Source organism: Oncorhynchus nerka, linkage group LG18 (genome assembly GCF_034236695.1).
Source record: "Oncorhynchus nerka isolate Pitt River linkage group LG18, Oner_Uvic_2.0, whole genome shotgun sequence".
Classification (NCBI taxonomy): domain Eukaryota; kingdom Metazoa; phylum Chordata; class Actinopteri; order Salmoniformes; family Salmonidae; genus Oncorhynchus; species Oncorhynchus nerka.
Window position 1 is genome coordinate 41,328,242 of NC_088413.1, and position 26,496 is coordinate 41,354,737.

Genomic DNA, 26,496 nt, shown 5'->3' on the forward strand with positions numbered 1-26,496 from the left:
CTTGTCATTAGTTGAACGGTGTTTCCTCCGACACATTGGCGCAGCTGGCTTGACTTTTGCCTTTCGAGCACGTTGGGGAGTTGCAGTGATGAGAAAATATCATAAATCACGAAATTGGGGAGAAAAAAAAAAGGTGGTAAAATATATATATACCCCCTTTTTCTCCCCAATAGGTATTCAGACTCTTTGCTATGAGACTATAAAATAAGCTCAGGTGCATCCTGTTTCCATTGATCATCATTTAGATGTTTCTACAACTTGGAATCCACCTGTGGTAAATTCAATTTGATTGGGCATAATTTGGGAAGGCACATACACCAGTCTACGTAAGGTCCCACAGTTGACAGTGCATGTCAGAGCAAAAACCAAGGTCAAATGAATTGTACGTAGACCTCCGAGACAGGATTGTGTTGAGGAACAGATCTGGGGAATGGTCCCAAAAAATTGCTACAGCATTGAAGGTCCCCTAGAACACAGAGGCCTCCACATCATTCTTAAACTAGAAGTAGTTTGGAACCACAAGACTCTTCCTAGAGCTGGCAGCCTGGCCAAACTGACAGAGTTCTAGAGTTACTCTGTGGAGATGGGAAAACCTTCCAGAAGGTTTTGACTCATCAGACCGAAAGGACAGATTTCCACCAGTCTAATGTCCATTGCTCGTGTTTCTTGGCCCAAGCAAGTCTCTTCTTCTTATAGGTGTCCTTTAGTAGTGGTTTCTTTACAGCAATTTGACCATGAAGGCCTGATTCACGCAGTGTCCTCTGAACAGTTGATGTTGAGATGTGTCTGTTACTTGAACTCAGTTTCTGAGGCTGGTAACTCTTATGAACTTATCCTCTGCAGCAGAGGTAACTCTGGGTCTTTCTTCCCTGTAGCGGTCCTCGTGAGAGCCTGTTTCATCATAGCACTTGATGATTTTCACAACTGCACCTCAAAGAAACTTTCAACGTTCTTGACATTTCCGGATTTACTGACCTTCATGTCTTAAAGTAATGGACTGTCGTTTCTCTTTGCTTATTTGAGCTGTTCTTGCCATAATATGGACTTGGTATTTTACCAAATAGGTCTATCTTCTGTATACCACCCCTACCTTAACACAACACAACACAACTGATTAGCTCAAAATGTATTAAAGAAAGAAATTCCACAAATTAACTTTTAAACAAGGCACACCTGTTAATGAATTAAAACGCATTCCAGGTGACTACTTCATGAAGCTGGTTGAGAGAATGCCAAGAGTGTGCAATGCTGTCATCGAGGCAAATGGTGGCTACTTTGAAGAATCTCAAATATATTTAGATTTGTTTAACACTTTGTTGGTTACTACACGATTCCATGTGTGTTATTTCATAGTTTTAATGGCTTCACTATACCAGAAGAACATTTATCAGATAGCACCTAATTTGCATATTTTTATAACATATTTTGTTTTTTTAAGTATACAAAAAAATATTATATTTGTGTCTACAATCAACTGGTCAAAGTTGATTGTGATATGATTAAGGTAAAACAGCCCAAATGGGGTGTGGAGCCTGGCCTTAACGTATAGTATAAACACTGAAAGAAATATAAAACGCAACATAGTGTAGTGTTGGTGGAATGTTTCATTTGTTTCTCTCAAATTTTGTATACAAATTTGCATACGTCCTTGTTAGTGTGTGGTATATTTAGAAGCTGATTAAACGGCTATGATCATTACACAGGTGCACCCTGTGCTGGGTACGATAAAAGGCCACTAAATGTGCAGTTTTGTTACAACACAATGCCACAGATGTCTCAAGTTAAATCGGGCATGCAACTGGCATGCTGACTGCAGGAATGTCCACCAGAGCTGTTGCCAGATAATTTAATGAGAATTTCTCTACTGTAAGCCGCCTCCAATGTTGTTTCAGAGAATTTGGGAGTATGACCAACCGGCATCACAATCGCAGACCACATGTAACCATGCCAGCTCAGGACCTCCACATCTGGCTTCTTCACCTGCGGGATCGTCTGAGACCAGCCACCCGGACAGCTGATTAAACTGTGGATTTGCACAACCAAAGAATTTCTGCAGAAACTGTCAGAAACCATCTCAGGGAAGCACATCTGCATGCTCATCGTCCTCACCAGGCTCTTAACCCGACTGTAGTTTGGCACGCTACAGAAGTGTGCTCTTCTTGGATGACTCACCGTTTCAACTATACCGGGCAGATCGCGTATATGGCATCACACAAAATACTGACAAGTTTTCTGATCCACGTCCCTACCGTTTATTTTAAGCTATCTGTGACCAACAGATGCATATTTGTATTCCCAGTCATGTGAAATCCATATATTAGGGCCTGTTGAATTTATTTCAACAGACTTTCCATACTAACTACGATTCAATAAAATCTTACAAATTGTTGCATGTTGCGTTTACATTTTTGTTCAGTGTAATAACCAAGTGTCAATGTCTTTGTAATCGAATTGGCATTGTATTCTATCTTTACGCTTACACCGCATAACAGGGACTAGGAGATGGCATCATTGACTGAGACTATGCTGCTGAATCCCATTTTGATATCCCCATATTGATACGACCACTTCTTCCAAATGGCACCCTATTCCCTTAATACAGTTGAAGTCGGAAGTTTACGTACACTTAGGTTGGAGTCATTAAAACTTGTTTTTCAACCACTCCACAAATGTTTTGTTAACAAACTATAGTTTTGGCAAGTCGGTTAGGACATCTACTTTGTGCATGACAAGTAATTTTTCAAACAATTGTTTACAGACAAATTATTTCACTATCACAGTTCCATACACTAAGTTGACTGTGCCTTTAAACACCTTGGAAAATTCCATGGTTTTAGAAGCTTCTGATAGGCTAATTGACATCATTTGAGTCAATTGGAGGTGTACCTGTGGATATATTTCAAGACCTACCTTCAAACTCAGTGCCTATTTGCTTGACATCATGGGAAAATCAAAAGAAATCAGCCAAGACTACAGAAAAAAAATTATAGACCTCCACACGTCTGTTTCATCCTTGGGAGCAATTTTCAAAATGCCTGAAGGTACCACGTTCATCTGTACAAACAATAGTACGCAAGTATAAACACCATGGGACAACACAGCCATCATACCGCTCAGGAAGGAGACGCGCTCTGTCTTCTAGAGATGAACGTACTTTGGTGCGAAAAGTGCAAATCAATCCCAGAACATCAGCATAGGTCCTTGTGAAGATGCTGGAGGAAACTGGTACAAAAGTATCTATATATCCACAGTAAAACGAGTCCTATATCGACATAACCTGAAAGGCCACTTAGCAAGGAAGAATCAACTTTGCAAATGCACATGGGGACAAAGATTGTACTTTTGGGAGAAATGTCCTCTGGTCTGATGAAACAAAAATAGAACTGTTTGACCACAATGACCATCGTTATGTTTGGAGGAAAACGGGGGAGGCTTGCAAGCCGAAGAACACCATCCCGACAGTGAAGCACGGGGGTGGCAGCATCATGTTGTGGGGGTTTTACTGCAGGTGGGACTGGTGCACTTCACAAAATAGATGGCTCATGAGGGTGGAAAATGATGTGAATACATTGAAGCAACATCTCAAGACATCAGTCAGGAAGTTAAAGCTTGGTCACAAATGGGTCTTCCAAATGGACAATGACCCCAAGCATACTTCCAAAGTTGTGGCAAAATGGCTTAAGGACAACAAATTCAAGGTATCGGAGTGGCCATCACAAAGCCTTAACCTCAACCCTATAGAAAATTTGTGGGCAGAACTGAAAAAGCGTGTGCAAGCAAGGAGGTCTACAAACCTGACTCAGTTACATCAGCTCGGTCAGGTGGAATGGGCCAAAATTCACCCAACTTATTGTGGGAAGCTTGTGGAAGGCTACCCAAAATGTTTGACCTAAGTTCAACAATTTAAAGGCAATGCTACCAAATGCTAATTGAGTGTATGTAAACTTCTGACCCGCTGGGAATGTGATGAAAGAAATAAAAGGTGAAAAATCACTACTATTATTCTGACATTTCTGACACTACCCACACACTCACTAAAAAATATTTAATCAATTTTAGAATGAGTCTAAAGTAACAAAATGTGGAAAAAGGTAAGTGGTCTGAATACTTTCCGAACGCTAAACAAGACCGCTAAATTACTAATCAAATGGCTACCTGGACTACCTGCATCAACCCTTTTATTCCAACTAACTCTCTTGCACCGACTATGCACACACAAAGGACTCTACCCACACACTCACTACATTCTGTATGTATAAAATATTTGTGGAGTTTCCCACATTCTTCTCTGCAGATCCCCCCAAGCTCTATCAGGTTGGATGAGGAGCGTTGCTGCACAGCTATTTTCAGGTCTCTCCAGAGATGTTAGACCGGGTTCAAGTCCGGGCTCTGTCTGGGCCCCTCAAGGACATTCAGAGACTTGTCCTGAAGCCACTCCTGCATTGTCTTGGCTGTGTGCTTAGGGTCATTGTCCTGTTGGAAGGTGAAACTTCGCACCAGTTTGAGATCCTGAATGCTCTGGAGCAGGTTTTCCTCAAGGATCTCTGTACTTTGCTCCGTTCATCTTTCCCTCGATCCTGACTAGTAACCCAGTCCCTGCTGCTGAAAAACATCCCCACAGCTGGCACCATGCTTCACGGTAGGGATGGTTCAATTTTCCCCCCAGACGTGACACTTGGCATTCAGGCCAAAGAGTTCAATCTTGGTTTCATCAGACCAGAGAATCTTCTTTCTCATGGTCAGAGACTTTTAGGTGCACTTTGGCAAACTTTGTTTTCTTGGGGACCTTCAATGCTGCAGATGATCAATGGAAACAGGATGGACCTGAGCTCAATTTCGAGTCTCATAATTAAGGTTCTGACTACTTGTGTAAATCAGGTTTTTATTTGTATACATTTGCAAATATTTCTAGAAATCTATATTTGCTTCATCATAATGAGGTATTGTGTGCAGATTGATGAGAAAAAAAAAAATTAATCAATTTTAGAATGAGTAAAGTAACAAAATGTGGAAAAAGGTAAGTGGTCTGAATACTTTCCGAACTCTAAACAAGACTGCTAAATGACTCATCAAATGGCTACCTGGACTACCTGCATCAACCCTGTTATCATAGCCATGTTATTTTTTTCCGTTACTGTTATTCACTGTGTATTTATTCCTCGTATCACTTATTTTTTAATATATATAACTGCTTCAATCTTTAGCTCTGCATTGTTGAAAAAAGGACACAAGTAAGCCTTTCACCGTCGGTCTACGCCGGTTGTTTATGAAGCACAAGTACAATTTTATATATCTTGGACAAATTGTGAGTAGCAGCGCATTTATGAGCTCATCCAATGTAGATTAGGGGGGGGGGGGGGGGGGGGAATATAGGCTACTGAATATAGCCTATTCACATGGCAGTTAGAGCCGCTATTGTTTACTCAGGCATGTTAGAAGACCAAAGCGAAAGTAACATGATGATTGGTACACACAAGTGATGCTTCGTGATAATAGATGGATTTAACTTGATCATTTTTTGTCCAATAAACGTTGGATGTATCAAATAAATCGAACTCGGATTCAAACTGTAGCTCAAAACTGAAAACGCTCTTCGATTTAATATTTCATGCAGTTTGCTGTGGTTCCTACAGTATGTCCTCTTTAGCCTGATACATCACATGACAGGGGTTGTTGTTGTGAGCACTCGAATGAGGCTATTACTGTCATCAGTCAGAACAGAGAAATAAACACTATCCCATTATATGCCCTAACTGTCTCGTCAGACTACAGGCTTCAAGTACAAACACACAGGCAGTCAACTGAATTGACAAAGTTAAAATGGAATTAATTTAACCACAAAGCATGCAGACACATTTAAGGGGTGATTTAAACACGTGATTGGGGTCAATTCCTTTCCAATTAAATCGGTTTTAAATTCCTGAATTGAAATGGAATTTACCAACCCTATAACTAGATAAAGTATAAAGAGGACATAAATAAATCTGAAAATATTAAAATATGTTTATGAAAGCTTATGAATTCACTTAAAAAGGGTATTCATCCCTCACACAACTCCCTTGTGTGTATGCAAATGTGTCTACACTTTGCCACAACCTTAGATCTAAACTCAGAAAAGATTCATCTGTTACTTTTCATTTAAAAAAGGGGGGGGATTTCAAGGGGTTTGCATGCTAATAGTTTGCCACAAACAGTAGTGATGGGTGAAAAAAAAACAGTTATACATTGGGATATTAGTTTTGATGATATATTGTATTGACAAAACCCCTTCTCCATCTTTCTAAACAGGGAGCCAATTTGTTTTCAGCACTTTTACTTCCATGACTGATCAAAATGTGTTCTCATGGCTCTCTTGTACCTCTGCAGCAGACATATGGTGAGCAATATGTCTGGATCATCGAATCGCAATACATATAGAATTGTGAGCATCGCAATACATATAATCGGCACCTAAGTATCGTAATAATATTGTATCGTGAGGACCTTGATAATTCAAAACCCTCCCGAACAGTCCTGTGTTGTGACTACCAATACTGTAGGCTGACTTGTTTCCTTCTCGTGGTATGGTACTGTGTGACTGACTGGCTCAACTGTCCAGAAAAGGGAACCATTCATTGATTTGCTTAAATGACATGATGCCATGAGGTCAGAAACAGCCTGAAATCCATCTGCGTCCCAAATGGGACCCTATAATGGCTTATAAGGCTCTGGGACAAAAATAATACACCATATAGGGAATAAGTTACCATTTGGGACGCAGGGCTTTTCTTTTCAACAGTTGAGTTGAGGAATGAATGAATAGACTGTGGCCCAGTGAGAGGCATAGTACTGTTCAATCACAGACAGATCGCCACTGCATGCTTCTTATAACCAGTCCATTGTGGTCTGACCACATTATATCTCATGACCCCCAGTGCTTATTTGGCATGGTGTGCATGTTTCTGTTCAAAACAACATGTTCTACATCATAGCTAGTATACAGTACCAGTCAAAAGTTGACACACAAGGGTTTTTCTTTATTTTGACTATTTCTACATTGTAGAATAATAGTGAAGACATCAATACCATTAAATAACACATGGAATCATGTATTAACCAAAACAAAAAGTGTTATACAAATCCAAATATATGTTATATTTGAGATTCTTCAAAGATTCTTTGCCTTGATGACAGCTTTGGCATTCTCTCAACAAGCTTCTTGAGGTAGTCACCTGGAATGCATTTCAATTAATAGGTATGCCTTGATAAAAGTTAATTTGTGGAATTTCTTTCCTTCTTAATGCGTTTGAGCCAATCAGTTGTGTTGTGACAAGGTAGGGATGGTATACAGAAGATCTTTTACCAAATAAGGCTAAATCCATATTATGGCAAGAACAGCTCAAATAAAACGCCAGTCCATCATTACTTTAAGACATGAAGGTCAGTCAATGCGGAAAATGTCAAGAACTTTGAAAGTTTATTCAAGTGCAGTTGCAAAAACCATCAAGCGCTACGATGAAACTGGCTCTCATGAGGAACACCACAGGAAAGGAAAATACAGAGTTACCTCGGCTGTAGAGAATACCTTTATTATAGAGTAACCCGCCTGAGAAAATGCAGGCCAAATAAATTCAGAGTTCAAGTAACAGACATATCTCAACAACTGTTCAGAGGAGACTGTGTGAATCAGGCCTTCATGGTCGAATTGCTGCAAAGACACCACTACTAAAAAGGACACCAATAATAATAATAATAATAATAATAATAATAATAATAGACTTGCTTGGGCCAAGAAACACGAGCAATGGACATAGGCCGTCGGGAAATCTGTCCTTTAAGTCTGATGAGTCCAAATTTGAGACGCAGAGTATGTTAACGGATGAGCTCCGCATGTGTAGTTCCCACCGTGAAGCACAGAGGTGTGATGGTGCTTTGCTGGTGAAACTGTCGTGATTTATTTTGAATTCAAGGCACACTTAACCAGCAGTGATACGCCATCCCATCTGGTTTGCCCTTAGTGGGACTATCATTTGTTTTTCAACTGGACAATGACCCAACACCTCCAGGCTGTGTAAGGGCTATTTGACCAAGAAGGAGGGTGATGGAATGCTGCATCAGATGACCTGGCCTTCAGAATCCCTCGACCTCAACTCAATTGAGATAAGTTGGACCGCAGAGTGAAGGAAAAGCAGCCATCAAGTGCTCAGCATGTGGGAACTCCTTCAAGTCTGTTGGAAAAGCATTCCTCATGAAGCTGGTTGAGAGAATGCCAAGAGTATGCAAAGCTGTCAAGGCAAAGGGTGGCTACTTTGAAGAATCTCAAACATATTTTGATATGTTTAACAGTTATTTATGGTTACTACATTATTCCATATGTGTTATGCCATAGTTTTGATGTCTTCACTATTATTCTACAATGTAGAAAATAGTAAAAAAAAAAAAAAGAAAAACCCTTGAATGAGTGTGTCCAAACTTTTGACTGGTACTGTACTATATGGTCCCATGTGGCTGTTAGTGGAGAATGGCACTTGCAATGCCAGGGTTGTGAGTTCGATCCCCACAGGGGACCAGTATGAAAATGTATGCCCTCACTACTGTATGTCCCTCTGGATAAGAGCGTCTGCTAAAATGTATTAAACAAAGAAATGTCTAGATAGTCTTCACTTCTTACATTATGCTCTTGTGAATGTAACATTCATGGTTATATTTCCCAGTCAAGATCATGCTAAATACTTTGTTTTTGTATTCAACAGTCTGATGCTTGTCAGTCAGAGAGTAGAGGGAAAGCCATAACATGGCACCTTTGTTCTGACACTCAGACAAACTGTAGGCCAGTATGGATGGGTTGCAAATGCCCTGTGCATGTCCTGACAGGTGGAATCCCAATAGAAACTACTTAACAATAGGATCAGGGCTTCCTTACATCTCTAAACTAACTCTCTTTATAACAAAGCAGTAATTGAGGCAGCCCCTTGTAACAGGGTCTCGTCAGATCAGAGGAGTTAAAAGGAGAGTGTTGGTGTCACGTTACCGGCTGAAAACGATTGGATATGGAACATCTCTGTGAAGACAAACGATCTTCCTTGACTCGTGTCCTGAGGGTAGGTGTTATGGTAGATGTCAGTAAGAGCCGGGATAGGTGATATTTTAACGAGAGAGAGAGAGAGAGAGACAGAGACGGAGACAGAGAGAGAGACAGAGACAGAGAGAGAGACAGAGACAGAGAGAGAGACAGAGAGAGACAGAGACAGAGAGAGAGACAGAGAGAGACAGAGACAGAGAGAGAGAGACAGAGAGAGACAGAGAGAGACAGAGAGAGACAGAGAGAGACAGAGAGAGACAGAGAGAGAGAGAGAAAGGGAGGGGTTGTCCAGACGACAGAAAGAGAACGAACAGTTATGAGTTGAACGTAACAGTATGCCAGTGGAAGGGAGGACTGTAGCAGGTGACCCAACTGTGAATTGTAGCCAATTCAATTGCAGTAATTCTGTTACTGATTTTCTGAAATTAATCACTTAATAATTTATAAGTGTTGATATTAGTTGGCAGGGGTCTTTACTTCAACATTTGTGTCTTGATGAATTTCTAAAACCTTTAGATTTTTTTGGTTGATGTTTTCTAAAAAAAGACCCCTTTTTCATCCATTTGAAAAGCCTTTGCATTTCTCTAATATTTAGGGTATACAAATGGTAGACAAATGTATATATACACACTACCGGTCAAACGTTTTAGAACACCTGCTTATTTGAGCTGTTCTTGACATAATATGGACTTGGTCTTTTACCAAATAGGGCTATCTTCTGTATACTACCAATACCTTGTCACAACACAACTGATTGGCTCAAACACATTAAGGAGGAAAGAAATTCCACAAATTAACTTTTAACAAGGCACGCCTGTTAATTGAAAAGCATTCCAGTTGACTACCTCATGAAGCTGATTGAGAAAATGCCAAGAGTGTGCAAATCTGTCATCAAGGCAAAGGGTGGCTATTTCAAGAATCTGAAATATATTTTGAATTGTTTAAAACTTAAATGGTTACTACATGATTCCATATGTGTTATCATAGTGTTGATGTCTTCACTATTATTCTACAAGGTAGAAAATAGTAAAAATAAAGAAAAACCCTTTAACGAGTGCAGTAGGTGTTCTAAAACTTTTGACCTCTTAGCTTTCGGTTGACTCCAGATTTGACAAGCGCCTATGAACTTCACATGTTGGTGCTCATGGGTCATGGGTCCTTTTAGATGGAAAATGACCCTATGCACAAGAGCAAATTTAACGTCAACAGAACATTTTACAAAAACATTTACTTGAAGAGCAGTGCAGATGCAAATTTTGGAAACAGAACGACGGTTTGTGCCATTGACGCGTCATTCCGTTACCAAACTTTGCATCTGCATTGTTCAAAGATTTTTTTATTTTTTTAAAACACATTATCAGTGGAAATGGTTAAAAGTCACCCTTGTGCACAGACTTGTATAGTTTGTTTAACTTAGCAATCATTGTTCTTTTGGTTTGGCATACATTGTACCACATCCCTCTGTCCACCGTACCATTCTCCACATCCCTTTGTGTCATGTATCAACACAGTCTAATCACAGGGGACTGGGTCATACCATACATCATAGCTATCATGTATACCACGACACAGTCTTTAAGCAGGGTCATACACACCATTACACACCTTGGCGAAACACGACGAAACTAAGGGAAGGAACCACAGATTCAGCGAATAAAAAAGGAGAGCTCACAGCCACGAAAGACGTTTCCATCATTAAAGAACTTCATGACTTTTCATCCTCTGAAAGAAGGATACCGTCGGCAAACCAAAACTAAATGAACAGCCTTCGTTAAACTCGACTTCCAATTGTATCTGCAAAAACCTAACAAAAAAAGAAAACTTATTTCCCAGCTGAGAGAAAGAGAGAGTAAATGGGAGACGAAAAGGGCTCCTTAAATTCTAAACTTACCACAAGTTGGCAGCCTGTTTGTTATGTTCTCCAGTTGTGCTACACAGCTGGAACGACAGTCAGTCTCCTCTTTCTCTTTTCAAACTTGACTGAGTCACCACTCAGAACAGTCAGGGGAGAACAATGCAACTCAAAGAGCAGTGTCCAGCACACATGAAATATAGCCAGGGGACGACTACAGAATGACGCTGGAGCTCCAGTGAGGGTGTGGCTCCGTGTGCGTGTGGCTGCTGTAAGGAACGGGGTGGAGCTCGCTGCCCCAGCTGCAAGGACAGCACACTGCCATACACACCGATTCACTGCTAGATAACATAAACCACTCTGAGTGGTTAGGGGGGGGGGTCAAATTATATGTAGGCATTCATTCCGATTGGTTAAGGGTTACGTTTTTGGATAGGGTTAAAACAGAAACAACTTGACCGCTAAGTTTAGGCATTAATTCCAAATGATTAAGGTGAGGGTTAAGGTGAGGGATTGGGTAAAAAAATACAAATAATAATAAGAGTGCCAAGCACTGGGATTGAACCCGTGATCCTCGGAGACGGAGCTCACGGCTTACACCCATCAACCATCACTAGCAAGCCATGAGCCTACTTGATGGTAAGTGCTCACCTTTGCCCCTATTGGCTAGCATTGAATACCTGGACGAATGTGGAATATTGCATTGAATCTGGAGTGACTTGGCTGGTGTGTAGAACACATGTATCCTCCAAACAATCTCCTGCTGTTTTACGAGTTTTAACCACAAAAAAGGTTATTCAAGCACGGATGAGGACTTTCTACCAGAAATATTTGACGCTAAATGAGTATGGTGCAAAATGAACTTAGAAACAGCAGGAAAAAGGGGCAAGATTTAGCGACGCTCATTCAACCCAACGTCTCACTGACCACCAGCAGAGGGGAGCAAAAGGCAACAACTAGCCCATCCAGAGATTCTCCCCTTCTTGTTTCACAGAGGGTGAAGGAAACTGAGGGGAGATCAGGGGGCCAGGGTTCTGGTCTGGAAGGATGCGTTCCACTGTGCTCAGAGTACTTTTGGTACTGCAGTTTAGCTGGTTGAGCCCCAAAAGGTTCATTCACATAGAGAAGTTCAATAAAAAAAATCCTAAAAAGACATCATGGTTATCACCTTTGTGCCAAAAATACCCATATCATTTTCCCAGCAATTGTCTTCGAGGCCGATTTTCTTTCTCTATCACTGATAGCCGAAGGTATTAACATTTTATATGACCATCCAACGTCTGCCATGCTTCTGGATGACTTTAAATTCGTGGCTGTTCGCGTTTGCGCCAGTGCGCAATGAGTGCACGTGCGCAAGTGTTATCGTCTCTGTAAAGCAGATGTCAACGACCACGTGAACGCGAGTAGATTACCTTGAAAACAACGGTCGGCCATCAGTGGGAAGCCTTTCTAAATAATGTATTGAAAAAAGTTTTCTAAAGGAATGCATACTATTCAAGATGACAATGCATAATGTATTTATGAGATCAAACAACTATTTATGGACAAAGGGTGCCAATCTCAACAGCCTCTGGTGAGAATCTCTTAATCCTCCTAAAACAAACATCAATCACAATCAATAAACATCTACAGGTAAAATCAACAAAGTCCGATTTACAGGTATAGAACAGTTTACTGCACTAATAACATCACCACCTATGACTCTAGAGATTAACAGTAGGATGCCTTTCTCCCCTCAGGAACTAAATTCAACATTTTTGATATCCACAACAAATATGCATATCTTTGTTTGACCTTCCGTGACTGGCCCCAATATAAACCTACTGGCGCCTACTGTATGAGACAAAGGGTGGGAAAATCCTGTGTCTGTCTTCTAATATTAACCCCAGTACCTCCAGCGTACATCAAAGCTATTAAAATTCAAATAAAAAACATTATTGAACCTTCATTTAACTAGGCAAGTCAGGTAAGAACAAATGCTTATTTACAATGGCCTACACCGGCCAAAACCGGACGACACTGGGCACCGCCCTTTGGGACTCCCAATCATGGCCGGTTGTGAAACAGCCTGGATTCAAACCAGGGTGTCTGTAGTGACGCCTCTAGCACTGAGATGCAGTGCCTTAGACCGCTGTGCCACTCAGGAGCTATGGCAGGGTAGCCAGGAACACAGTCATTAGATCGGTGCCAGAGATTATAGTGCAGGGACAGATGGGGTGAGGCAGGTACGGGCTGCCTACACCCCCCACCACACACACACACACACACAGCAACGCTAGGCAGCTTGTGCCAGAGGGCAGTTTTCTGCCTGGATACACAGCGCAGGGTGTCACCTCAGTGCACCAGGGGACCGGGGGATGGACAGGCGGAGGTATGCTGTCTGTCTGGGTCTGCCAGTTCCCCCTGAATATGATCATAAACTCCCCTGACTTCATCTGCACCGGGCTGGTAGGAGTCGGTTTACCTTAGCGATGGTAGGAGTCGGTTTACCTTAGCGATGGTAGGAGTCGGTTTACCGTAGCGATGGTAGGAGTCGGTTTACCGTAGCGATGGTAGGAGTCGGTTTACCTTAGCGATGGTAGGAGTCGGTTTACCTTAGCGATGGTAGGAGTCGGTTTACCTTAGCGATGGTAGGAGTCGGTTTACCTTAGCGATGGTAGGAGGTTTACCTTAGCGGTTTACCTTAGCGATGGTAGGAGTCGGTTTACCTTAGCGATGGTAGGAGTCGGTTTACCTTAGCGATGGTAGGAGTCGGTTTACCTTAGCGATGGTAGGAGTCGGTTTACCTTAGCGATGGTAGGAGTCGGTTTACCTTAGCGATGGTAGGAGTCGGTTTACCTTAGCGATGGTAGGAGTCGGTTTACCTTAGCGATGGTAGGAGTCGGTTTACCTTAGCGATGGTAGGACCTTAGCGATGGTAGGAGTCGGTTTTACCTTAGCGATGGTAGGAGTCGGTTTACCTTAGCGATGGTAGGAGTCGGTTTACCTTAGCGATGGTAGGAGTCGGTTTACCTTAGCGATGGTAGGAGTTTACCTTAGCGATGGTAGGAGTCGGTTTACCTTAGCGATTTACCTTAGCGATGGTAGGAATCGGTTTACCTTAGCGATGGTAGGAGTCGGTTTACCTTAGCGATGGTAGGAGTCGGTTTACCTTAGCGATGGTAGCGATGGTAGGTCGGTTTACCTTAGCGATGGTAGTTACCTTAGCGAGTAGGAGTCGGTTTACCTTAGCGATGGTAGGAGTCGGTTTACCTTAGCGATGGTAGGAGTTTACCTTAGCGATGGTAGGAGGTTTACCTTAGCGATGGTAGGAGTCGGTTTACCTTAGCGATGGTAGGAGTCGGTTTACCTTAGCGATGGTAGGAGACGGTTTACCTTAGCGATGGTAGGAGTCGGTTTACCTTAGCGATGGTAGGAGTCGGTTTACCTTAGGAGCTCTGTCTGTCTGTAAAGGGGTACAAGAATGTCTTAAGACTTCTATTAAATACATTTGAAAAGACTGAAAGACGCAGATTGAGAGCAAGAACACTTCCACGTTAACCATTTTAGTGTGAGAGAGAGGTGCACAGTCCCCCAACAAGAGAGCAGGAGAACCTGTAGAGGCTAGCTGCTCTAAGTGGATTTTGACCCAAATGAGGCCTGAGGTTGATGAGGGACCACTGTGACACGCTGTCATTCAGTCACAGCAACATACTGATTTTGAAGAGTGCTTATTCATTCTGACCTAGTCTGAAATCACATTATCTCCCCACCCTCGCTCTCTCCTCCTCCCCCTCTCTTAACATCACCTTTCTCCCATCCACACAGACATGGACTGTTCACAAAACAATAAGAGACAATAAGAGGCATTACCACACAGAACAATCAAGTACGTTAGTCCTTGTCATAACGTTATGCATATCAGCCACTGATGAGCTCCTCCACATAGAGGCTGTTGCTATATGGAAGAACATCCCAGAGGGTGGCTGCTAATACATTTATTTTCAAATATAATTTCTTTAAAAGAATCACGGATAAAACAGAACTGTTGAAAAGGGCCTGAATGAAACTCTAAAAGAAGATGGGTATAAGTGGAATAAACGCAGAGCATTTCTAACAAGCGGACAGAATGTCCCAAAAATATCTCCACAGACAAGAGATCCCCTTCAAAATTCAACGAGAGAGAGCGAGGCACATGCAGAGAGTGCGAGAGACACACAGAAAATAACCACACAGAAATCTGTATGGTTAAGGAGCCTGTCAGTGGATTGTTCCTGGCCCTAAACAATGTTTAATTCAGAGGTGCAGAAATCATTTCATCTGGCTTCATGCAATGGTAATCAACCTGCATGGTGTCTGTCCCAAATGGTACCCTATTCCCATTTGGGACAAATCCAGCAAGTCCCCTGAGATTTCAGCAGCCCATCCACAACACGTTGGTTTGCCGTGTTAATATTTGTGGGAATTAACTTCTCCACTAGACCCACACCTTGGGAGAGGCAAAGAAAGAGCTCCCAGGAGAGACCGGGAAGCTGTCAATCTTGTTATAACATGCTAGATAAGGCTGCAAACCAATGGAACAGAAAATAAACATTCAATGAAACCTACAAATCAACATGTTGTACGTTTGTTGCCTTTTTCTGTTGTAAAAATGTGCCTACATTGTGATTTACAATCCAGTGAAAAGATTTACACCTTGCTGAAATGATGCAGTGTATTTGGCCAGTGTGTACAATTTTCCATTTTATAATTTCATAGTTTATCTATTAGCTACAAAGACTCAAGAGATATTGCTCATGAATCCTCAAACGTTGAAATATGACATTGACCATTTCTCATCAAGACCTTACTGTCATTTTAGAGCTATTAAAAGTGTGCTTAATACGACCTGCAACAGGGAGGTTGCACTTAGAGCAAGATTTCGAATTCACAACCATTAAAATGTTCATTTCCCTATATTTTCTGTGTGAATCCTTTTGGTTGAAGTATTCTGCATTATTCATGGTGAGATTATATTTTCATTAGTTTTGTCACTCAGTTGGATCTTATCCATTTAGATTTGAAACGGTCTCATTTTATTGGAAATATGAAATGGAATGCATGTTACTGCATCTTTCTTTCAGCCTCACAATCTCAACCAACACCAGCTGGAAACATAGCAGGAGACTGGTGGTGTCTACGCATTGAAGTGACTGAACACACATTGACAGGTTTAAACCAGCCAAATGTGAGTCACTCACACAGAGGCCTATGCTAGATATTGAATAAAAATGTTTTTTTTTTCGTAACCTGGTCATAGAACTTCCACAGCTCTATTCCCAGTCATGTGACATCCATAGATTAGAGCCTAAATGAATTTAGTTCAATTGACTGATTTCCTTATATGAACTGGAAATTAGTCAAATCTTTGAAATTGTGGCGTGTCGCATTTATATTTTTTGTTTAGTGTAGCTGTGGAAGATGTCGTCCTTGGGAGGACAGACATAAAAAGGAGATGGGAAGGCTGAGAGTCAGTCTACTGAAGATCTATATGAAGAGTCCTAGGCACAAAACTTATTTCCACTATTACAGTTATTTGATCAAAATCATTAAATCAAAACACGTTTTCACCTGATTAAACAGAAACCGGGTTTAATATATATGTTTTTTTAAGTATAATTTATATTCCTAAAACATATTGAAAATTATACTGTTGCTGCTTGCTCTTGTCAAATATTTGATTTATAGCCAGGAGTCAAAAACCCCGGTTTTAAAATGTCCAAATTCATAATAAATGCTGAAATAGATTGTGATATTTTGAAGACCAAAACATAAAAATTACTCCCTACACATACATTATCACACTTGTTTTCAGATGACTTAAATCTGGCTAAATTAGAACCTTAAACAGCACACTCACCAAGTGGCCACTCCAAACTGGAATTCATTAGCTTGTTCTACTATAAATTAATAGCCCGTGCAAATTAAATCAAATATATTTTCATACAATATTTATGTAACTAGGACACCCTCTGCGACATGTACCATTTGCAGTCTTCTCAAAGACAAACCACAATGTACTTGAGTATACTACATGCCTTCAGAAAGTATTCATACCCCTTCAATTAGTCCACGTTGTGTTACAGCCTGAATTCAAAATGGATTAAATATATATTTTCAACCATCTTACACGCACACTATACCCTATAATGAAAGTGAAAACATGTTTTTAGAAATGTTTGCACATTTATTGTAAAAGAAACACAGAAATATCTCATTGAAATAAGATTTCACACCCTTTTGATACGACACTCCAAATTGAGCTCAGGTGCATCCAATTTCCTTGGCACTACAACTTGGAGTCCACCTGTGGCCAATTCAATTGTTTGGACATGACTTAGAAAGAAAGCCATCGGTCTATAGAATGGCAACACAGTTGACAGTGCATGTCAGAGCAGAAACTATAACATGAAGTTCAAGGAACTGTCCCGTAGATCTCCGAGAGAGAATTGTGATGGGAAATAACTGGGAAAGGGTATAGAACAATTTCAAGAGTGTTGAAAGTTTCCAAGAGCACAGTGGTCTCCATCACTGGGAAATAGAAGAAAATATGGAACTACCCAGACCAAACTGAGAAACCGGGTAAGAAGGTGACCAAGAACCCAATGACCACTCTGACTGAACTACAGAGGTCCTTGGCTGAGATGGGAGAACCTGCCAGAAGGACAATAGTATCTACAGCACCTCACCAATCTGGGCTTTATGGAAGTGGCCAGATGGAAGCCTGTCCTGAGAAAAAGGCTCATCACCCATCTAACACCATACCTACCGTGAAGCATCATGCTATGGAGATGATTTTCAGGGGCAGGGACTGCGAGACTGGTAAGGATAGAGTGAACAATTCATGGAACCAAATACAGGCAAATCATTTGAGATCTGGAGGTGAAAGAAACAAAACCTCCAGGGCGCCCTATTGTAGCGAGCATTGATGCAGTAACGGCCCCTTCGTCGACTTCATTAGACCCCTCGCAGAACGGCTCCCGGATAATACCTTGTTAGTTACTTTTGATGACGTTGAGTCGTTATACACAAATATTCCACACGAGGGCATAATTGAAGCTATGGAACATTTTCTTCTGCAACGTGATCCTAATGAACTACCTTCCAGTGCATGCATTATAACATTGGCTGAAATAGTACTCACACACACACTTATTCATGTTTCTAAATTATTTCTTTATTCAGACGAAAGGTACTGCTATGGGATCCCCTATGGCTCTTCACTATGCTAATTTGTATGTGGGTTACATTGAGAAAGAGTCCATTTTCAACCCTCTCAAACGTTTTCTTGCCTAACATTTTTGTTCTATGGAGGGGTGATTCAAAACAGCTCCAGGAATTCCATGCTTTTCTTAACTCTTGTTCTGAGCATCTGAGATTTACTATGTAGTCTGACACACGTCAAATCAGTTTCCTTGATCTTCTGATTTTGGGTGAGGATAATGTTCTATACACTGACCTTTACAGGAAACCTACGGATCGTAACAGTTTGAGGGCTGATAGTGGTCACCCACTTCCCTTGAAAAACAGTTTGGCCTACAGCCAATTCTGTCTAATAAAAATCATTTCCAAAAAACATCCAGATTGACAGAAATATGTCTGAGACACAAAAAAAAAACGAGGGGGTACAAAAATAGTCAGATTAATACTGCCATTGAGAAAATTCAAAACAAATCTAGACATGATCTCTTTCAAGGACAGTCTCGCAAAAAATAAGCATTCTTGCGTTCTAACTACCCGCTATTCAAAGTGCTCTGAACAAATAAGGGAATAGTTAAAACATTGGCACATTCTAAGATCCGATGACAGTATAGGTAATGTGTTTTCGGACCCTCCCTTGGTCGTATTCTCACGGGGCAGAAATCGGAGCTCATTTGGTCAACTCTGATTTATCGCCCCAAAATATCCCTGCACAATATTTATTTGTGCCTCTACCGAATGGAAACTACAAGTGTAATGACTGCTTTCAATGCAATGGCACTTACAAATGTAGATCCTTCAAACAAGGAAACCAATAAAAAAAAGTGTTATCACGTGCTCCACTAAGGCATTTGTCTTAACTTATCCGTACGTGGATAAAACAAAGCGCAAATTAAAAGTGCGAACCTCGGAGCAATGTAGCACCATTAGGTGCAGGAACTCGACTTGCGGCCAGTTGCGGCCCACTTTTTTGGAAGCGAACCACTCGATTTCGTCCCATCGGCATGGAACAGGTCACCCTCCCTAGGAGCGGGGGGACTTCGACAATTTATTGATAAAACGAGAGGCTGCCTGGATCTTTAATTTGAAAGACCCTTACTCCCTTCGGTCTCAACATATATTTAGATCTTTAGCCATTCTTTTTATTGTGATGTTGCTATTTGTTTTAAATGTTTGTAGGCCTATGCAGCCAAATTGTATCTATGATCTTATGCTATCATTCATGTTTTTGGTATGTTATTTTTATATCTGAGAATTAACCAATGATATATCAGGCCACACCCGGCCATGTCCTTTGACACTATATAAAACTAGTGACCCACAGTGTTTGTCATTATACCCTGATGAAGACAGCTCGTCTGTCGAAACGTTGAGCTCCTAGTGTGTGGCTCTCCTTTTCTTTTTCAAATCCTTGATAAGAACCTGCTTCAGAGTGCAAACAAACTTCGACTGAGATGTACATTTCACCAGGACAATGACCCCAAGCATACAGCCAAAGCAACGCTGGAATAGCTTCAGAACAAGAATGTGACAGTCCTTAAGTAGCTCAGCCAAAGCCCAGACTTCAATCCCAGTGAAAATCTGCAGAAAGACTTGAAGGTTGCTGTTCACCGCCCCTCCCCATCTCATTTAAGAGCTTGAGAAAATCTGACTCAGGGGTGTGAATACTTATGTATTTAATTTAACAAATTTAATTTAAGTAAATTCCAGTGAAAAGATTTACACCTTGCTGAAATGATGCAGTGTATTTAAGTATTTAATTTAACAAATTTGCTAAACTTTCTAAAAATATGTTTTCACTTTGTCATTATTGGGTATTGTATGTAGATTCATGAACATTTGTATTCAGGCTGTAACAAAATGTGGAATAAGTCAAGGGGTATGAATACTTTAAGGCACCGTACCTGTCAATTGATGAGAACCTGTAGTAGCCATTTATCAACTAATCCCCTTGTGCCACAATGTTTACAGTAGATGGCCAACACGAAAAAATGAAACGCAACAATTGACTGGATCATTTATGACTTATCACCTCACAGGTAATTCTGTATAACGACGGGGTATGCTTTCATTGAAGTGATACAGTAGCTTGACTCAAATCTGTCTGTTTGTGACCAGCGACTTTTAAAACAAAGAGCACTCAATTATCTGTGCCATTTGAGTTTGAAAATGACAACTGCTTTCTAAGTCCTGGGACAGACATGAACGTATGATAAAAGCAACGGAACTAAACAAAAATAATCTGTTTAAAGCATCAATTTAGTATCATCTTGATGACTAAATGTTTATATTTACAACACCAATCAGGTAAAAAGTAGGTCATTCCACTCTGTGGTGAAAATGCAAGCTTGTGTAAAGGTAGTAACACAGTGTCCACATTAGGAAAATCTGTGCAATATAAAATAATTGAATATGGAAAAATAATTCAACATGTCAATTTAGGATAATTGTAGGTTGCCCACTCACAAGCTATTGCAACAATTACATCTAATTCGACTTAATAATTTAGAGAGTTTAAAAATGCACTCAAACAATTTAACCGGGCACTCTAGGCTAGAGCTCCCACAGTGTCTGAGCAGCAGCCTGAACGTTCGACGTCACTACCACACATACACTTAAGAGACAATGTTCCCAGCGCTGTAGTGAGGTCTGTGGGAGCTTGTAGTTGTCAAAAGGAGTGTGTAGAAAGGGTATGTAGGAACATTTTAAGTACATTAGCGGGGCGTTAGGTTCCGTCTCCTGAAAAATAAATCTCCCACAGGGAAGAGACAGGCCTTCACTTAGGACTCTACCACAGTTAAGAACACTACCACAGAAGAGAGAATGAGTGACTGTGAAAGAGAGACAGAAAGAGGAGACAGTCTTAATGTGAATGAGCTCCTTTTCAATAACTATGAGCTCCATGCTTGCTCATTCTCCTTCACAGCACAGCCAAAAGCATCGAGTGCACATTCATTGACTTCAGTCGGTTCGATGATACTTATTTTAGTGATGATGGGGGTTTTGAAATGAAAGTCCTTTGGTCTCTGGTGCCATGAGCCTTTCAAACATACCGTCTAGTTCTCAGCACATTAGCTGTGTCACAAATGAACTACAAAAAGAACTACAAATACCATGATCTGGATGAGACTAGCGAATCAAGTCAAAGTTACGAATTTCTGGATGAACTATCGAATGTTAGCTAAATGTAGTAACGAATTGGCTACATTTCCTTAAATTGACAATTATGTGAACCGTCTTGTGCAAGTTTTAAAATTGAGCTTGCAGGGATTTGTAGTTTTGCATGTCGTCCACTTTGATGCTAATTAGAATTTTTGAATCAGAGCAAGTCGAGACAGTTATTGATAAAAGCTAATTACCTTGTCCAATTAACTTGTCCAAGAGATTTACATGGTTATTTGACCACTAGGTTTTATGACACCTCCACTGTGGGCCTCTATTAAATTCTTGTTAAACTAACTGCACTGTCCAATTTACAGTAGCTACTACAGTTAAATAATACCATGCTATTGTTTGAGGAGAATGCACAATTATTAACTTAAATGTATGAATAAACCAATTAGGCACATTTGGGAAGTCTTGATAACATTGCACAACCTTCAATGTAACAGCAATATTTAGACTTAGGGTTGCCACCCGTTCGACAAAATACAAAATGGTTCCGTATTTCATTGAAAGATTAAACGTTTTGTTTTCGAAATTATAGTTACTGGATTTGACCATGTTAATGACCAAAGGCTCGTATTTCTGTGTTTATTTTAATTAAGTCTATGACAGCAGTCTGAGCGGTGGTAGGCAGCAGCAGGCTCGTAGGCATTCATTCAAACAGCACTTTACTGCGTTTGCTAGCAGCTTTTAGCAATGCTTGATGCACAGTGCGGTTTATGACTTCAAGCCCATCAACTCCCGAGATTAGGCTGGCAATACTAAAGTGCATATAAGAACATCCAATAGTCAAAGGTAAATGAAATACAAATGTTATGGAGAGAAATAGTAGATGGGTCATAATTCCTATAATAACTACAACCTAAAACTTCCTAACTGGGAATATTGAACCACCAGCTTTTTCATATGTTCTATGTTATGAGCAAGGAACTTATGTTCGTTTATTTAAATTTACATGGCACATATTGCACTTTTACTTTCTTCTCCAACACTGTGGTTTTGCATTATTTAAACCAAATTGAACATGTTTCATTATTTATTTGAAACTAAATAGATAATTTATGTATTACATTAAGTTAAAAGGGTTCATTTTTCATTCAGTATTGTTGTAATTGTCATTATTACAATTTATACACACATATACATACAAACACACACACCAATAATCGGTATCGGTGTTAAAATCATAAACGGTCGACCTCTAGTCTAGATACAACATTTTTAACAGATATGCAATGGTTCATTGGATCAGTATAAACCGTGCACATACAGTGGAAGTCAGAAATGTACATACACCTTAGCCAAATACATTTAAACTCAGTTTTTCACAATTCCTGACATTTAAATCCTAGTAAACATTCCCTGTCTTAGGTCAGTTAGGATCACCACTTTAATTTTAAGAATGTGACATTTCAGAATAATAGTAGAGAGAATGATTTATTTCAGCTTTTATTTCTTTCATCACAGTGGGTCAGAAGTTTACCTACACTCAATTCGTATTTGGCAGCATTGCCTTTAAATTGTTGAACTTGGGTCAAACGTGTCGGGTAGCCTTCCACAATAAGTTGGGTAATTTTTGGCCCGTTCCACCTGACAGAGCTGGTGTAACCGAGTCGGCTTCCTTGCTTGCACACGCCTTTTTCAGTTCTGCCCACAAATGTTCTATAGTATTGAGGTCAGGGCTTTGTGATGGTCACTCCAATACCTGGACTTTGTTGTCCTGAAGCCATTTTGCCACAACTTTGGAAGTATGCTTGAGGTCATTGTCCATTTGGAAGACCCATTTGCGACAAAGCTTTAACTTCCTGACTAATGTCTTAAAGGTTGCTTCGATATATCCTCATGATGCCATCTATTTTGTGAAGTGCACCAGTCCCTCTTGCAGCAAAGCACCCCCACATCATGATGCTGCCACCCCTGTGCTTCACGGTTGGGATGGTGTTATTCGACTTGCAAGCCTCCCCCTTTTTCCTCCATCCATAACGATGGTCACTATGGCCAAACCGTTCTATTTTTGTTTCATCAGACCAGAGGACATTTCTCCCAAAAGTACAATCTTTGTCCCCATGTGCAGTTGCAAACCGTAATCTGGCTTTTTTGTGGCGGTCCTTGCTGAGCAGCCTTTCAGGTTATGTTGATATAGGACTCGTTTTACTGTGGATATAGATACTTTTGTACCGGTTTCCTCCAGCATCTTCACAAGGTCCTTTGTTTTTCTGGGATTGATTTGCACTTTTCGCACCAAAGTACATTAGTCTCTAGGAGACAGAACACGTCTCCTTCCTGAGCGGTATGACGGCTGCGTGGTCCCATGGTGTTTATACTTGCGTACTATTGTTTGTACAGATGAACATGGTACCTTCAGGTGTTTGGAAATTGCACCCAAGGATGAACCAGACTTGGAGGTCTACAATTTCTTTTCTGAGGTCTTGGCTGATTTCTTTTGATTTTCCCATGATGTCAAGCAAAGAGGCACCGAGTTTGAAGGTAGGCCTTGTAATACATCCACAGGTACACCTCCAATTGACTCAAATGATTTCAAGTAGCCTATCAGAAGCTTCTAAAGCCATGACAATTTTCTGGAATGTTCCAAGCTGTTTAAAGGCACAGTCAACTTAGTGTATGTAAACTTCTGACCCATTGGAATTGTGATACAGTGAATTATAAGTGAAATAATCTGTCTATAAACAATTGTTGGAAAAATTACTTGTGTCATGCACGAAGTAGATGTCCTAACCGACTTGCCAAAACTATAGTTTGTTAATAAGAAATTTGTGGAGTGTTGAAAAAGGAGTTTGTGACTCCAACCTAAGTGTATGTAAACTTCTGACTTCAACTGTACAATGCTGCTATTTAGTGGCCAAAACCTAAATTGCGCCTGGGCTGGAATAATACATTATGGCCTTTCTCTTGCATTTCAAAGATGCTACAAAAAAAACTGCATGTTGTTTTTATTTGTATTAGCTGTTACCAGATCTGTGTCATATTCTCCTAAATTTATAATTTCCACAAACTTCAAAGTGTTTCCTTTCAAACTGCATCACGAATATGCATATCCTTGCTTCAGGTCTTGAGCTACAGGCAGTTAGATTTGGGTATGTAATTTTACGTGAAAAAAAAAAAAAGGGTGGATCCTTAAGAGGTTTTATAATTTCTGGGTAACAATTAAATACCTTACTGTGATTGTTTTGTATAAAATGGTCAAAAAGAAACAAAAGTTGTTTCTTAGCAAAGAGCAATTTCTCAAGAAATAATTTTGTTCATTTGACGGCACTGGGCCCTTAAAGATGCACAATGCAGAAATCACTCTGCCATTTCCTGTATGCAAAAATTCAAATAGTTTGCCTAATTTCAATTGGTGTGACAAAACAAGTATAGTGTACAGAGTCATTGTACAATTTAAACTGCTGTTAAATATCTTTGCTTTAACCAAACATATTGTATTTTCAGCTGTTTGAAGCTGGTAAAAGGCGCAAAAACAAAAACGTGAACAGGAAGCATAGAAATAGTACACAAAAAGTCCATTATATCAGGAAACACATTAAGCAACGTACAAAAAATGGGATGCATGAATCAATCCTGTATTCTAAATTTAGTGAGTCTAAATGTGGAGATTGTGTCTTAGAGATATGGAAACATTTGACCAAAAGTATCTGTCAGAAAGAGTTTAGATCAAGGTACGGTGAGTGTACACATTTTCATTATGAGTTGGTGATCTCTGCGGAAATTGAACCCACAACCTTCACATACAAGTAACCTTCACACACACAAGTAAAAAGGAAACAAACCAAAATATTGGAGCAAAATGAACAGGGAAAATCAGATTGTGTGTCTAGAAATCAAATAGGGAGAGTCAACTAAAAAGGTCTTAACCCTCCACATCTCAAGACAACTGGAGCCGGCCACTCTTAAATAGCACCTGGGCCAGCACAGGTGAAACACCTTCCCACTAACGAGATGACCAACCAGCACAGGTGTAACACATACTAACGAGGTGACTCGTTGGTGCGTCCAACCTCGAAATAAATGGAAAAAACAAATCCTGTAACATGTTCAATAGACAAACTCCTGAGGCCAAAGCAAAGGAGTCACGAGAAAAATGTAGTTTTTGTTAACCGGTGTATGATTAGTAGAGCTTTACAGTATACATTCTGGGGAGAGTGCACATGCAACGTGTGAATGAGCCAGACAAGGACACAGCTGCTCTCCACTACTCCCATAGAGGACATGTATCACAGAACATGTGGGAAGGCATCTCTCACTCACAGACCGAAAGCCATCAAAGCAGCAGATGGCGTTAACACTACTCCCATACATCTAAGCTGACCAACTCTAGATGGGAACCCAATTGACGCTCACTGGCAAGGCAGGCTTGATGACAGAGTCCTAAGGACGATACAAATTAGGTAAGATACAGGAGAGCAGAATCAGGTTCGGGCACAGTTATCACAAAACCGGAGAGACTCCCATTTGAGGAAATGGACACAGCTGTGTTATTTGGACATTCTTCCACTCCAATGACTTCAGTGATGTAAGATTTATGCACCTAATCCACACATACAGAAACACAAAAACACCACAATAGAGAGGATTTCACCTAGAAACAGCCTACTGAATGCCACTTCAGGAAAAATTGCCACAAGAGATGTACAGGCACTTCTATGGTACTCCATATGTTTGAAACAGCAAGAGCTGGTTGCTTGTACAGTATAGCATGAGTAGTAGAGCACAAGTTTGGATTGTGTTCATTCACGGGGTCATTGTGATCTACCACACACACACTCCACGGCGTACTAAACCTGACAACACAGTCCACCATCCATCCCTAAATGGATTAAATTTAGATGGTGTATCACTGGCCTACACACAAGACCCCATAACTTCAAAGTGTAATTATGCTTAAATAATTTTTAACAAATTAATTAAAAAAAATGAAATGAAATATCATATGTCAATAAGTATTCATCCCCTTTGTTATGGCAAGCCTAAATAAGTTCAGGAGTACAAATGTGCTTACCAAGTCACATACTCATTTCCATGGACTCACTGTGTGCAGTAAGTGCTTAACATCATTTTTGAATGACTACCTCATCTCTTTAGCCTACAAATATCTGCAAGATCCCTCATTCAAGCAATGCATTTCAAACACAGATTCAACCAGAAAGACCAGGGAGGTTTTCCAATGCCTCAAAAAGAAGGA

General features: G+C 40.4%; 1 protein-coding gene across 6 annotated transcripts in view; it reads right to left on the reverse strand.

Annotated features, from left to right (window-relative positions):
* The window catches only part of LOC115145922 (SAM and SH3 domain-containing protein 1-like), an 84,843-nt gene that overhangs the window by 26,043 nt on the left and 32,304 nt on the right, over positions 1–26,496 (reverse strand). The window contains exon 1 of one of the 6 annotated variants that reach the window (XM_029687581.2): positions 10,953–11,085. The exons of the other annotated variants lie outside the window; for them this stretch is intronic. The gene's annotated coding sequence lies outside the window, so the exon portion shown is untranslated. Of the gene's footprint in view, positions 1–10,952; positions 11,086–26,496 lie in introns of those variants that run through there. 6 annotated transcript variants of the gene reach the window in all.